General features: G+C 39.1%; 1 long non-coding RNA gene, 1 other non-coding gene and 1 pseudogene across 5 annotated transcripts; all 3 read left to right on the top strand.

Annotated features, from left to right (window-relative positions):
* Nucleotides 1-961: 961 nt before the first annotated feature.
* On the top strand, nucleotides 962-9,666 carry LOC118576758. 4 transcript variants are annotated; one of them, XR_004943987.1, is made up of 6 exons: nucleotides 962-1,026; nucleotides 1,263-1,306; nucleotides 3,705-3,749; nucleotides 8,218-8,391; nucleotides 8,479-8,516; nucleotides 9,585-9,666. It is a non-coding gene; the product is annotated as an uncharacterized LOC118576758 (long non-coding RNA). The 4 variants fall into 4 exon arrangements; XR_004943986.1 differs by lacking the exon at nucleotides 1,263-1,306; XR_004943989.1 differs by lacking the exon at nucleotides 8,218-8,391.
* Nucleotides 3,761-8,211, top strand: LOC118576757 (annotated as a pseudogene).
* LOC118576954 lies at nucleotides 8,013-8,077 on the top strand. Its single transcript, XR_004944143.1, has one exon. It is a non-coding gene; the product is annotated as a small nucleolar RNA SNORD109A (small nucleolar RNA).
* Nucleotides 9,667-15,524: the final 5,858 nt, after the last annotated feature.

Here is a 15,524-nt window from a genome sequence, read left to right as displayed (position 1 = left end):
GAGGGGGAGGCGGAGGGGTAAGAGAAGGAAAGAGGGAGATTCTTAACTGGTATGTAAAATGAACAAAAAATTTCTTAATAAAAAAATAAAAAACAAACAAAAAATTTATGCTCAATAAGATTATACTGAGGCCCAAGTACCAGGAAAGTGAGGAACATGGCACTTTCTCTCAGTGTTGCCTTCTCAGGGCCTTTGCTGATATCGTGAGATTCCTGGATTACCATTTGGTGAATCCTATACTATCCAGGTACACATTGTTGGCAAACACTGAGTGCTCCATCAACTACCATCTTGTCTTTCTTTCTACAGTTGTGCACACTTCATGTACATCCCATGTCCTGTGTCTGTCCTCTCTTGTCTTTTTCTTTAACATGAAGCTTTACATTTTATTGATGTATTATTTACTTGTTTGTTTTCATTGAAAGTGTATTATTCTCTCATACAATACTTCCTGCCCACACTTTTCCATCCCTTCACTCTCCCGTCTATACTACATCTCCAACTTGCCTTGAATCCACTCACTCTCTGCTTCCCTCAGAAAAGATCAGCATCAGAGACAACATCCAAACAAAGCAAAACAAAATTCAATAAGACAAAGAAAGAGCCCCCATGTAGAAGCTTGACAGGGAAAACCAACAGAGGGAAAAGCATCCCAAGTGTAGGCAAAAGAGGTAATGACCCACCCACTCCATGAGTTAGGAGTCCCACCAAAACCCCAAGCTAACAGCCATAATATAGCAGAGAACCTGATGCAGACCCATGCAAGTCCCATGCTTTGAATTAAAGTCTTTTGAAGTCCATAACACCCTGCTAGTTGTTTCAGTCTGTAGTCTTCTCCTGGTACCCTCATTCCCTCTGACTCCTACAATCTTTCTGCCCCTCTTCTGCAGGATTCCCTGAGCTCTGTGAAGACCTCCAATTTAGACTCTCTCCACATCACATTTGGCTGTGGATCACTACATCTTCTCCCATCTGCTGCAGAGGGAAGACTCTCTGATGACAACTGGACGAAGCTCTCCTCTAAGAGTATAACAGAATACTAATAGAACTTATTTCATTTATTTTTTACAGCAATCATGTTTGGTTTGACCCTAGGTCTCTGAACCATCCATTCTCCTGCTCTTGGCCATCCAACCAGTGTTGGGCATGGGTTCCCCACTCCTATAAGATACACAGCACATTTACCCCAGTATGTCTTACAGATAGGACAGATTTTAGGTCAGAGGTTTTGTGACTGTGTTGTGTCTATGTTTCTCTTTCAGTATCTGGCAGAGATCTTGCCCACACCAAGGGAATAGAATATAAGGTGAAGGCTCCATTCAGGCACTGGCTCAACCTCTCCACATTCAATGAGCTAAGTGGATTTTGTCTTCAGCAATGGGGCCCTGCTATCAGTTTGCAGAAAGCAACCCTATACTAACATCAACTTGGATTATTTGGAGATCTCTATAGGACCCTCTTGACCAAGAACTCAAATAAATGCAACCCAGTCTCACCCCTGAGAGCCTTGCCTGGCTACAAGAAATGGCCACCTTAGACTCCTTATCCCCCATTACTAGGAGTCTTCCCTAGGATCACCCTCAAGGATTCCTGGAAGTTTCACTACACTAGATTTGCATGCAGCTTCTGTCTCAATGCCCCACAACCAGTGCCCCAGTACTTAGCCATCTCTCCCCACACCTTCCCCCTCCATACCATCTCCCCACCACCATCTGATGCCTCCCAATCCCCTATGCCCCCTTCCCTGAGTCTATCCATAAAATATGTTCTATTTTCCATTCCCAGAAAGATCCACGCATTCCCCCCTAGACCTCTCCTCTTTATCTAACCTCTCTGGGTCTGTGGATTGTACCTTGGTTATCATTTACTTAATGGCTAATATCCACTTCTAAGTGAATATATACTAATTTTTCATTTCTGGGTCTGGGTTGGTTACCTCATCCAGGATGATTTCATCTACTTGCCTCATGATGTCAATTTTTAACAGCTGAGTAATACTCCATTGTGGAAATGTACCACATTTTCTCTATCCATTCAATTGAGGGACACCTAGGTTGTTCCCAGTTTCTGGCTATTATGAATAAAGCTGCAATGAACATGATTAAGCAAGTGTCTTTTAGGTATATGCCTAAGATAGATCAATTCACAATTTTCTTTTTTGTTTTATTTTTTTTTTTTTTTGAGACAGGGTTTCTCTGTGTAGTTTTGTGCCTTTCCTGGAACTCGCTTTGGAGACCAGGCTGGCCTCAAACTCACAGAGATCCAGTGGTGGTGGTGCAAGCCTTTAATCCCAGGACTCAGGAGGCAATTCACAATTTTCTGAGGAGCTACCATATCTATTTCCGAAGTAGCAGTACAAATGTGCATGCCCATCAGCAATGGAGGAGTTTTACCCTTGCTCCTCATCCTTGCCAGCATGGGCTATCACTTGTGTTATTGATCTTAGCCATTCTGACAGGTGTAAAACAGATATAAGATTTTCATTTCACTGATGGGAAGGCTCCATTCAGGCACTGGCTCAACCTCTCCACATTCTGGTTTGAATTCCTAAAGTTTTCCTTTCCATAATTCTCTCAGTTTGTGTTTTATTTATTGCTTCTTTTTTACATGTTCAGGTCTTGAACAGTTTTATTCATTTCCTTAAACTATCTGTGTTTTCCAGGTTTCTTTAAGGGATTTATTCATTTATACTTTAAGGACCTCTATCATATAGTTGGTTTTATGGTCTTTCTTGAGCTTTAGCTATGTTGGAATATTCACGGCCTGCTGTGGTAGTATAGCTGAGATCTAGTGGGCATATAGTGTCCTGGATATTGTTGATTGCATTGATTGATACAAATGCTTGCACCTTGGCATCTGGGTTTGGATTTGTATTTCTTGAGTGGTTTCTGTTTCCTTTCTGGATTTTTGGAGTGTGATAGATGTGTTGCCTGTTTTCTTGGCCTATTCAGCTGATGTTTAAATCTGGGTAACTGGGATGAATTGGGAAAGGAAGGTTGAGAAGGTCTTTATGATCCATTGGGAATAGTGTCAAAGAGGAAAGGGAGACCACAAGAGGTTTCTAGCTCTAGATCTGGAAATGAAACTGGGGCTATTGGCTCTCAGGAGTAGTAGGTGAGGTGTAGGTCTGCCTTAAACATGCTTGTTGCCCTGGGAAGAGATATCCATGAGTAAGCAAGGGGTGCCTGCTGGAGTTGGGGTCAGGGACAAAGCAACAAGTTGGGAGAGGTTAGAGGGGGTTGCTTGTGAGACCCACAGGAGATGTGCACAGGAGTGAGGGAATGCTACAGCTGATATTGTGTTGCAGCTCTATAGATGAAATTGTGAAATTGAGTCTTTCTTAATTGAGAGAGAAGAAAGAGTCTGTGGGCAACTTACCAGGTTTCCTGTCAGGTATAGCCTGTGGTTTAGCAGTGGGTATCTGTTGGCATTGGTGGCTTGGATAAAGCAACAAATGGAGGGATGGATGTTAAGAGGGAATTGTCTGTGGGGTCCAGAAAAGATATGGGGAGGGATGAGGTAAGGATGCTGCTGGTATTCAGTTACAGAACTAGGGATGAGAGTGGGGATTGGGTCTTTTTTGAACAGAGAGAGAGGAGAAGGTCTGCAGGCAGCATACCCCTTGTGTGACTTTCTACTCTTGCACAAGCCTCAAATGACCAACCAACATTGCTTAGGTCCTTGTCTCTTCTTGTGTCTTTCAGTGATCTAGGATGCCCTCTTTGACACCACAGCATCACACTTTTCAGGTAACTTGAAATATAAGGCCTATAACTTGCATTCAGAAAGGCCAACAGTTCTGCTCCACCCTTTAGAATTTCTGTCTAGTTCTAATGACATTCAAATCATCCCACCCATGCTAGGAGTGATTTCTGTATATCATCTACCACTTAGGCCTATGTGTCAAAAATTGGAGATACAACTTATCTTACTTGGGTAAATTCTAAGACACTTGGACATGAGCAACTGATCAGGTTTTAAAAAAAGAGGATTATGCATAGCTATAGTTGGGATAGCCATGAGGTGACCATACTAAGGAGATGTAGGAATTTACCATTAACTTTAATGCTTACTCTTTAGCATATGCTTTCCATCACATTGGCAATGGAGAGGAACAACACTTCAAGGGCTTAATGTGACAATAGTCATTACAACTACAAACCTGGAAGACTCTTCATAAAGAGTTACCAGATTGGCAGCCCTAGAGCACATTGGGGATACCAATATCACTTCTCAGGTCAATTGGACACACTGATAACTAAAAGTTCTGGTGCTGGACTGTGGTTCTGGCTATCCTTGACTATAAGCCCTTCATTTGGGGCTTAGTGATCAATCTCCAAAACTGCAGGCAGCACAAACTGTGGTAGGCAAGTGCATCACAACAGGCATTCTCTTTGGGACATTAGTGCCATGAGTCAGAATAAAATTAGCAGAACAAGATGCAGAGTCAGAATAAAATTAGCAGTTTTTTCTCCCACCCTGCCACACAAGCCTGCAGTGCACAATTAAAGAATGTCACAGGTTCCACTGGGGAAAGTCCTGCTAAGGAATTCATCCAGCATACAGATGCTCACAATAAGATTAGGGAGGAATCTGACATGTGGAAAATCAGAGAACTGGAGAATCAAATGGAGGATGCTTACCAGGGGACCAGAAGGAACACAGTACCCAGCAGCTCAAGTCGGATGAGAAGTGATGGTTTTGATGAAGAAAGTCAGAGAGACTACTGGAGGCCAAGAAATGAAATTCCTGGGGCCCTGGAACATGATTTTCTTAAGGCCAAATCCTGGAACAAGAAATTATATGATTATGAATCCAAATGCCAGATAGATGGGGTCACAGTGGTTATAAAGAGTTGTATCCTGAAGAGTCTGAAACAGACAGTAGTGACCAGCAATACATTACCAATGGGAAAAAACATCTCCCCAGGTAAAATCATCTGCCCATGAATCCCAAAAACATAAGAAGTCAAAGAAATCCCATAAAAAGAAGCAGAAAAAAATGGTCACACTGTCTCACACACACACACACACACACACACACACACACACACACACACACACACACAAAACCCAGAAGAAAAACAAAAAGAAAGCTATGGACATAGCAGCAGATTCCTCAAGTGAGGTCTCAGAAGAAACTGGAGCTTCTAGTACCAGGAAAAGGAAGCAACCACACAAGAGCAAGAAAAAGTCCAGGAAAAAGTCTCCTAAAAAATCTTTACCTTTAGAGAGAGAAAGTGCTACTTCCCAGTCAGATGATTCAGCAGTTAGCAGTTCTGAGGAAATGGAGGAAAGAGACACTAAGAAAACCAAAAGGAAAAAAAAAAAGTGTTCATGTTCCTGTGTCTAACCCTGAAGTGCAGGAGAGGATGAGGAAGCACAGGAATTGGAAAGTGGCTATGGATGCAAGGTCTGCTAAAAGCTCTGAGGATTACTGAGTGGGAAGGTCACAGTCCTGCCTCCCACAGACTCTTGATCATCTGCAGATCTGTATAATGGGGGTTTACCAGCAACTCTGACAGCACAGGAGTCAGAGGTCAGAGGTCAGAGATGGCCTGCTATAGATCCCTTTTTCGCCTCTTTTGGATTGTTAGTCTACATAGGGAATCTGGTATTTTGTTAAGGTTTCTTGAAGATACTATTTTTTGCAATTAATTATTTAGGGTAGAATACCTATACAGCAAATTAAGAACCCAGAAAGCTGAAATCAGAAATAATCTGGGTACACCAATTGGAATGTTGGATTTGTGGGAATCAAGGGTCTAGGATGAAGGAGGAGAATTGAAGTAGTGCTAGATAGAATAGTTTGACAAGGAAACACTTGCTATTTATATAGGAGGTGTCCTGACTTCAACTTTGGTGCTTTGATTCTTCTAGAGTTGGGCCCTACAGGTATCTAATTTACTTAGTGAAGAAATGGGTATAAGAACAAACCTTTTCCCTTCCTGGCAAGATCCACAGATGACTGCTAAGAAATGTAGGCTTTTCTGCCTAATTTCCCTGCTGGTCAGGGTCTACAGCTACATTTAGTATAACCCAAACATAATAGTAACTGGATAGTAATTGGTTTTCTAGTTCCATTGCTTTATATTACCTAAAATGGACTCATGTTTGAAATTATTTGTCCAGTTGTCCTCTCAAATAGAAAGAATTAGGAAGTAGTCATGTTGCCAACGATTCTTACAAAGAGATTCAGGGCAACAGCCATCTAAATGCCTTTTTTTCTTTTTTCTGAGTTGGGGATTGAATGAAGGCCTTGCATACACTAGGCATGTGCTGTATTACTGAGCCACACCCCCATCCTGCCGTTCATTTCTAATTCTGTCAATGAGTTTTTGATTTTCCCTGAAACCAGCATCAATTCCAAAATGAAACACACTTCTCAGGGACACACCACTTCTTCCCAGTCTGACTGTGTTACGATTATGAAGACCATATTATTTCTCCCTGCTATACTGTGATCCTGATTTAAAAGAAACCAAAATACCACTGGAAAGTGGCTGGGAGAACAGTTGACTTTCCATTAAGAGGAAAGATAAAGTGACATTGCCAGGGTTTTCATTTTTGAGGTTGTCATTTATGGTACTGAGTAGAAAGCACAAAAACTCATACCTAAGACTATGGGGGTCATGGTTCTGCCACTAATTGATTGAGTTCTACAGCAGGTTAAGTTAACCTTCCTGGCCTTACTTTTTGCATGTGTAATACAAAAATACTTCATGGTGAGCATGACAGACACCAGCAATAGAATACTACTATGCTGACATCCCATGAAGTGGCATTTTATAGTTCTAACTAAATTTGTGCTCTTTATGGAACATGCTTCTAATAAAGTGCTTGTTTTTAAAGTGCATAGTTGGCCAGATGCGCCCTATCCCTGGATTATGAGTAGGTGCTACCTTTTGGGATATTGAAACACTGTTAACTTTGGTACTCAGATGTCAACATTTCATGAAATGTTTTTTCCTTGAGTTTAGCAGAGGTTTAATGGGAGGAGAGTCTAGTTTCTACCTCATAACCTTCTTGAAGCAGGTGAAATCTTTGTTGGAAGTAGTTTTGGGCATGTATTTTTTTAAGTAGTTTTGTGCTACAAAAGTACTGATTCTAAGCACAGATTCGGGAAGATGGTCCTGCAGAATAAGGTACTTCCAAGAAGTTGGTTCTGTTTGGGTCTTGACCTTACCTTCCTCTCATACTAACAGATTTTTTTTGTCCCCAAGGAATGCACATTTTGCCTGATTTTTTTTTACTCCCAACCCCCAACCACGTTCATCTTTTCTTCATTATATAAGCAATAAACTTTTTTTGTTCTAAACCTTTCTTACCCCTAAATTCCTTTCCATGCCTTAGGCTAAGCATTTGATGGTTCCTCTAATCCCCTTGAAGATGGCTTAGGGTGGCTTTTCAAAACCTGTGATCTCCCATTTGCACTACCAGCCATGGAACACTTGTTTTTAGTGTTCTGTCAATCAGAGATCTCTGTTGATTCCTAAACTAGGAATTAGAAGAAAAAGAATTGGAGACCTCACATTTATTAACTGGTGAGATACAACCTGGAATTATTGAATTTCAATAAATAAAATTTCATTCTTGAAAAAAAAAAAGATGCAGAGTCATTTAAAGACCTTCTAGTAATGTCAAATATCAGCTAGCTTGTGTTAACAGTGAAATGAGTGAGTAGTAGGGTGAGTCGAGTGGGCATTTGTGCTTTCTTTGCCCTTGCTAACATTTGTCCATACATTCCTGTGTGTGCTGGGCCACATGTAATTCAGGATCGAGGTTCTGGAGGTCTTTCTGCTCAATGGCACTATGCACTGACGATTTGATCTAGGGCATACAAAAAACACTCTCAAATGTTCCTTCCTCCTGGCCACCTTTCACATTGCCAGCAAGTACTTGTTCAGAAAGTAAGCAAATTGTCTATTGCACAATCATACTCTTTCAAAACCCAGCTTGCCCAGGTTTTAGCTAGCTGTGGAAATATTCATCTTTTAAAAGTTGACTTGTCTAGATCAGTGATAAAAACAACTCTCTGAAGATGGTGAATAACTCATACAAATGGCAATCAGAGGTACAGAAATAAGTCCTTCAAATAAGACAAATAAGTTTTCATAGTCTGCCTTTGCCTCATGAGCCACTGGTCAAGTCCTCTAACCACTATGTGTAGGTTTTGTCTCCTAGCTTTTGAGGCAATGTGTATGATAATTTTGTCTAGTGACCAAGATTTGCATCATTCTTCTTACTGAGAATGGAGCTGCTGACACTTTCATCAAGAAAATATATAACAGATAAGAACAATGGAAATAAGGAATCAAAAGCAGGGCAAGGAACTGGAACATATGCCGACAGTCACACTAGCATTTCAAAAATAATATTGCCTTACTGTTAGGTAAGTATAGTGGAACGTGCTTTTTATATCTTCTCTTATTAGTGTTAAAGTTTTGAGGCAAATTCTTTTCCTTTTTTATTGTTTTAGTGATCTATGGACTGGAAAATTCAGCTCAGATAATATAGGTGAGTAACTATAAACTTAATAGACTGTATGTATTATTCTGTATGCAACTTTCTGCGGTCTATGTATCTCTTTTGAGTCTTTATTTTAATTTATTTATTTATTTAGGTTTTTTTCGAGACAGGGTTTCCTGGAACTCACTTGGTAGCCCACGCTGGCCTTGAACTTACAGAGATCCACCTGGTTCTGCCTCCCGAGTGCTGGGATTAAAGGCATGCACCACCATCACCTGGCAAAATAATACCTACAGCTACTTTTTTTTATTTGGTTTTTCAAGACAGGCTTTCTCTGTGTAGCTTTGTGTGCCTTTCCTGGAACTCACTTTGTAGCCCAGGCTGGCCTCAAACTCACAGAAATCTGCCTGGCTCTGCCTCCCAAGTGCTGGGATTAAAGGCTTGTGCCACCACTGCCCGGTCTTTTTTGGAGTCTTAATGGAGGTTAATGTTGTGATATTTTTTGAAACTTTATCTAAAAGATTCATTATTGAGTGTTTGTTGCTTCTACTCTTTCCTTTTCTCTTTATCCATTTTCTATAATATGTAAAAGGTGTAAATTTAAGGAAATTCATTTTAACAATTTTATATTGAATAAAAATTAGTAAGGTCAAGTTGTTTCAAAACAATATCACATTGTACCTATTTGATTATTTACTAGAGTTTCAGAATAGAGACCCATTGTTCATAAGGAGACTGTGTTTATATTGTAGTATTCTTTGCTTCTAGTTTAATCAGAGAAGGCTGACATGAATTCACTGTTTCTTTTCCAATATGGAAATATATATGCATTTTTTTCTTGCTTCTCTGTGGCATATGAGTCATAGACATAAGATATTTGAGTAGATTCTTCAATCTTAGAAAACATCTTGTCTCTATTTGTTTATTGCTGGTTTTGTGTGGTATAAAATTAGTGAGCTGGAGAAATTTAGTATATGTACTTTTATATAAGTTTTCTGTATTTTAACAGATAGTAAAATATACCATCAGTCTTGTGCCTATTGGTTGAGGTTATTTCTTGAGAATGTTGTCTAGTAGATGGTATTTTACTTGGTGCTTAATGGTTGATATCCTCAGAACAGGATAAATACTCATAAGGAAAATGGATGACTGTCCAAGCTGCCAGCTGTCTCTGTCTACTCTTGCAAGACTCCCAAAAGGTTGCTTGCATCCTTTTCCCATTTCTCAGGTAATATTATATCCTTCTGAGGTCTTTGATGTAGTTAAAAACTAGATAAATTTTAATTTTCCTTAGTTGTGATAAAAGATAATTTAGATATGAAACCTTAGACTCACAAATATAGGATAGATAGAATATCTTTAATTTTGCCAAATAGACTAGATATTATAAATAGACTAGATATTGTAACTGTAATTCTTGCTTGATAATTGTCTTGCTATATGTAATTTTACTATGTGAAAGTGATAAACCTTCCTTTTTGAAATAAAGAAAATGGGAAGTGCTGTGGATATCGCTCTGTATAAATAAAATGCTGATTGGCAAGTAGCCAGGCAGGAAGCATAGGCGGGACAAGCAGGGAAGAGAATTCTGGGAACAGGAAGGATGAGGCAGAGAGATACTGCCAGCTGCCATGATGAGAAGCAATATGTTAAGATACCAGTAAGACACAAGCCACGTGGCAACTTATAGATTAATAGAAATGGGTTAATTTAAGATATAAGAACAGCTAGCTAGAAGTCTGCCATGGCCATACAGTTTATAAATAATGTAAGTCTCTGTGTATTTACTTGGTTGGATCTGAGCAGCTGTGGGACTGGTGGGTGAGATTTGTCCTGACTGTGGGCCAGTCAGGACCAGAAAAACTCTAGCTACAGGAAAACATTGATTTAATATATGATACTTTGGTAGTACAATGGTTTGACTAAGAATGGCCCCTATAAATTCATGTGTTTGAATGCTTGGTTACCAGAAAGTGGCACTATTAGGAGGTGTGGCCTTATTGGAATAGGCATGGCCTTGTTGAAGAAAATGTGTCACTAAGGGGTGGGCTTTGAGGTCTCAGATGCTCAAGTTAAGCCTAATGTGGCATTCTTTTCCTGATATCTGCTGATCCAGTTGTAGAACCCCCATCTATCTCTCCAGCACAATGTCTGCCTGCATGCCACCATGTTTGACAGGTACATTGTTAGAAAGCACAATAAACTGTTATATTGCTATTTAAGATATCTTAAAAACATTTATTAAAATAAATTTTAATATAAGTAAAATTGTCAGTACTGTTTACAACATATATCATGATAATAGAATTTAACATTGACATTCATACCATAAAAATCTTAATTTTCAATCATCCCACTACTTCTAAATATAAACCAAAATATGAATACTAAAATTTAAAGGTTCCAAATCATTGTATGCACAGGTTTCTAAGTTTCTATATTATTTATAATAAGATATTTTTAAATCACAAATTTATAACTTAATTTAATTGTTGTCAAACATAGTGAAAAGTCAAAATGGATTACAATAATATCATATTAAGAAATTAATTAGGATAGACTACCTGGTATGAATTTGAATAAATTTATAAGAAAAAAATGCTCTGACATACTTTCTAAACTTTTAATATTTTTAATAAAAGTTTTAAAAAAATGTTCCTTTACCTCTAAAGAATTTGATTATATATGGTATATACGTTTTTTTTTTATTAATTGGATCTGTTCATTGACAATTTCATGCATGTACAAAATACATTGGGATTACTCTTACTCCCCTCATTTCCCCTCTCATATTCTTGACAACAAATCTCTTTCCTATGTTTATATCTTTTATAAGTTATAAAACTTGCCAGTTAGTTTAGCAAGGGTCATCTCTGTGACTATGGGTTTTGAACTATCCAGTGGAGATTGTAGACTCACCAGTGGGTACAAATCTGAAAATAATGATTCCGTAAATAGTTTACCAAGAAAAGTAGGTCGCCATGGCTCAGCTGCCTTTAGCTTATTGGCTATGGGTGGGTTAAGACTTCTGTTGGTCTTTTCTGTGTCGGACACACAGATTGCAACCCCAGTGCCACTTAGAGATCTTTAGGAGCAGTTAATTCTGCAGCTCTCACATAATTGAGCCTGTATGATAATGAGTATTCAGAGACGGGTAATGCCTCGGGGTTGCTCACCAACCTAAGACAGAACGCCTGTGTGGTCTGGACAGGTGTCTCCATGATGGGTAAGGTGACCTGCTGACATCCCACGCAACCTAAGTCAGAGCTCATTTTTTCAGTAAAAGGGGGGGGGGGAGGACCTGCAGGTCCCTGGTCCCCATTTTGGGTAACTGTTGCCTTGCTTGCCGACCTTGACCTTGTTATCCCCCCTATGCTAATTCCCTGTGCGATTCCACCCTCCTGAATGCTTAAGGGAAGCTCCTTGTCTGCGTATCCAGCATATTGGGCTTTAACATGCAAGATTATAAAACATCAGAAGCGGGGTTGGGGATTTAGCTCAGTGGTAGAACACTTGCCTAGCAAGCACAAGGCCTGGAGTTCAATCCTCAGCTCCAAAAACAAACAAACAAAAAAACAAAACAAAACAAAAAAAAATCCAAACATCAAAAGCGAACTTCTGCCCTCCGGGGTTCTCCCATTGTGTTGTAAACCTGTATTTAAGACCTCCTCCCTCCTTTATTAAATGGCACTTGGCATTCAAAAAGAAGAAGGAGGAAGAGGAGGAGGAGGAGAAGGAGAAGAAGGAAAAAGAAGAAGGAGGAGGAGGCAGAGGAGGAGGAGAAAGAAGGAAGAAGAGGAGGAGGAGGAGGAGGAGGAAGAAGGAGAAGGAGGAGGAGGAGGAGGAGGAGGAGGAGGAGGAGGAGAAGGAGAAGGAGGAGAAGAAGAAGAAGAAGAAGAAGAAGAAGAAGAAGAAGAAGAAGAAGAAGAAGAAGAAGAAGAAGAAGAAGGAGAAGAAGGAGAAGAAGGGATCAAGATCATGATGGGGAAACCCACAGAGACAGCTGTCCGGTGCTAGTTGGAGCTCACTGACTCTGGACTAACAGCTTGGGAACCTGCATGGGACTGAACTAGGCCCACTGAATGTGGGTGATAGTTGTGTGGCTTGATCTGTTTGTGGGGTTCCTGGCAGCAGGACCAGGATTTATCCCAGGTGCATGAACTGACTTTTTGGAGCCCATTCCCTGTGGTGGGATACCTTGCTCAGCCTTGATACAATGGGGAGGGGCTAGGCTCTCCTTCAACTTGGTATGCCAGACTTTGTTGACTACCATGGGAGGCCTTACCCACTCTGAGGAGTGGATGAGGGTAGAGATGGAGGGAGGTGAGGAGAGGGGAGAAGTGGGTGGAGGGGAAATTTGGGTTGGTGTGTAAAATGAAAAAAATTTTAATAAGTAAATATATTTAAAATTTTAAAAAGTAGGTCCCCATGAGTCTATCCTCTATCCATGGCTGGTTGTGATAGTTCAAGTTTTGTGCTGGCCTAATGTGGGTAACCACCACTGCTATGAGTTCATAGTTGCATAGTTCATCACATCCCAAGAAAGTATTTATATCCCTTTTATCTATCTTCAGGTTCTTACATTTTTTTCTACTCCCTCTTCCTTGAGCCTTACATGGAATGGTATAAATGTCTTTTTAGTTGAGTACTTAACCACCTGTGAGAGTTTTATTTATCCATTGTCCTGACCATAGATGAACAAATAAGAAAAGAAAAACATAATTAGGGTCCCATATTGAGTTGTTATATCATACAAGACACATGGAAGTGGTTCTCAAACTCCCAAAAGCTGAGACCATTTAATATAGTTCCTTATGCTGTGGTGATCACCAACTCATAAAATTATTTTGTTGCTACTTCATAACTTGAATTTTGCTAGTTATAATTGTAATATAAATATCTGATATGCAGGATATCTGATATATGACCCCATAAGGGGCTGTGACCCATAGATTGAGAAATACAGACATAAGGGGCTTTAATCTAGAATAATGCTTGTGCAAAAATATAAATGTAAGTGGTATATAACATATACCAATTATTTTCATGTAATTGACAAGCCTTATAAATAATGAAACTTACATCTTTGTTTTATATTAACAATCCACGTAAGCCTTTATGAGTTTTCCACATGAATGACTGTGTGTGTGTGTGTGTGTGTGTGTGTGTGTGTGTGTGTGTGTGTACATGACTGAGAGAAGTAACAATATCAGGCTGTCAGTGTGTTTCTTAGTTATTGATATAATGGTAGTTTCCCAGATCTGGAGCAAACACATAAGAATTTCCAGCAAACAAGGCAGTTTCTAATCCCTAAATATGTAATATTTCACCAGCATTTCATCACTTCTTTATAAATATATATTTTGTATGAACATAAATCAAAGACAATTTGGAGCCATCTTGAAAGGGTGGTAATGCATTATCTATATACCTACTGTCTTGACGATGGTGATGAGAATGAGGGAAATGGCAAAAGTAGGCCTGCTAGTACAGAGATGCAGGTGGAAGTTTAATGCCCTTGATTTGGACAGGAAATTGGAAAAACACATATGACAAGAAATGATTCATGTGACTCCTTTATTGAGAGAAATTAGCTAATTTTTGATAAACTGGAAATACTGGATATTGTCTTGAGTTGCTTCTGGTAATATAGTCCATAGATGTGAATATGGCAGTAATATTGTTTTTCCAACATGGAAATAACTTCTTAGGAACTGAGAAGAGATAGAAATGGTAAAAGCAGGTTTGTATGGGATGTTTTAGTGTTTATGGCTTTTTTCTCTAGTCATCTCAGTGATACATGCTGAAAGTTTAATCTTGTAGCAATATTTATTTCTTTTAATTTTTCTAATTGTCAAGCTGCCACCTCCCAAACTCTTGTTCTCCTACTATTGTTCTGCTATAGCGTTCTGCTAAAGTTGATTAAGTTGACATACTGTTAGCTTTAATAAAAAGGTAAAGAATAAAGAATCTTGAGAATCTAGACATCAGCTATGTCAGAAAGTATATGAAAAGCAGTACCTTCATAGAAAAAAATCCTACATTTAAAATGAAGGCAATACAACAATATCATTTATGAGCATGTATATCTGTGTTCAAATTTTTAGAAAATAAAATCTAACAATTTATAGCCATGTTTCATGATTAAATCAAATTAAGCATAGAATCAATTTGGTTTAACATTTAAAAATAAATCTGTATTTGCAAATCAGCAGAAATTCATGATGAAAACATTTAAAATGTACCTATCCATAAAATCTTTGTTTACATAAATACTCAAAATTAGCCAGGCATAAGCACATACATGTGATCTTAGCATTCAAGAAGCTATAAAGCAGGAAAATGTTGGTTTGAAGACCATCTTGACAACACAGTAATACTGTTTCAAGCAAAACTCAAAATTAATTTTTATATTTTTGGAAAGTAACCAAAGACTTACACATTTCCAAAAAACATTTATGCAAGAAAACCTCTGACTCTCAGTAAGAAAAGCAGAATTTTATCTACACAGAATAACTACTTGGATCTGCTAAGAAGTTCTCTAGAAAAAAATATAGCCTGTAGTGGTATTGTGTTCCCTGAAATATTGTGCACTCTAATAAACTTATCTGGTGTCAGAGAACAGAACAGCCACAATATTAAACATAGAGGCTAGGTAGTGGTAGCACACGCCTTTAATCCTAGCATTCCCAAAGCAGAGATCTGCCTGGATCTCTGTGAGTTCAAGGCCACACTGGAAATAGCCAAGCATGGTGACTCACGGTTTTTAATCCCAGGAAGTAATGGCAGGAGGCAGACAGGTATTTAAGGAAGGAGGACGAGGAACTATAGCCTGGTTAAGCTTTTAGGCTTTTGAGCAACAGTTCAGCTGAGATCCATGTGGATAAGGACTCTGAGACTTCCAGTCTGAGGAAACAGGATCAGCTGAGGAATTGGAGAGGTGAGGAAGTTGTGGCTTATTCTGCTTCTCTGATCTTCCATCATTGATCCCAGTACCTGGTTTCCAGGTTTGTTTTTATTAATAAGACCTTTTATGATTTGTGCTACAATAGCCCA

Source organism: Onychomys torridus, chromosome 1 (assembly GCF_903995425.1).
Source record: "Onychomys torridus chromosome 1, mOncTor1.1, whole genome shotgun sequence".
Taxonomy (NCBI): Eukaryota; Metazoa; Chordata; class Mammalia; order Rodentia; family Cricetidae; genus Onychomys; species Onychomys torridus.
The sequence above is the reverse complement of the archived record's forward strand: the minus strand, read 5'-3'. Positions and strand labels throughout refer to the sequence as shown.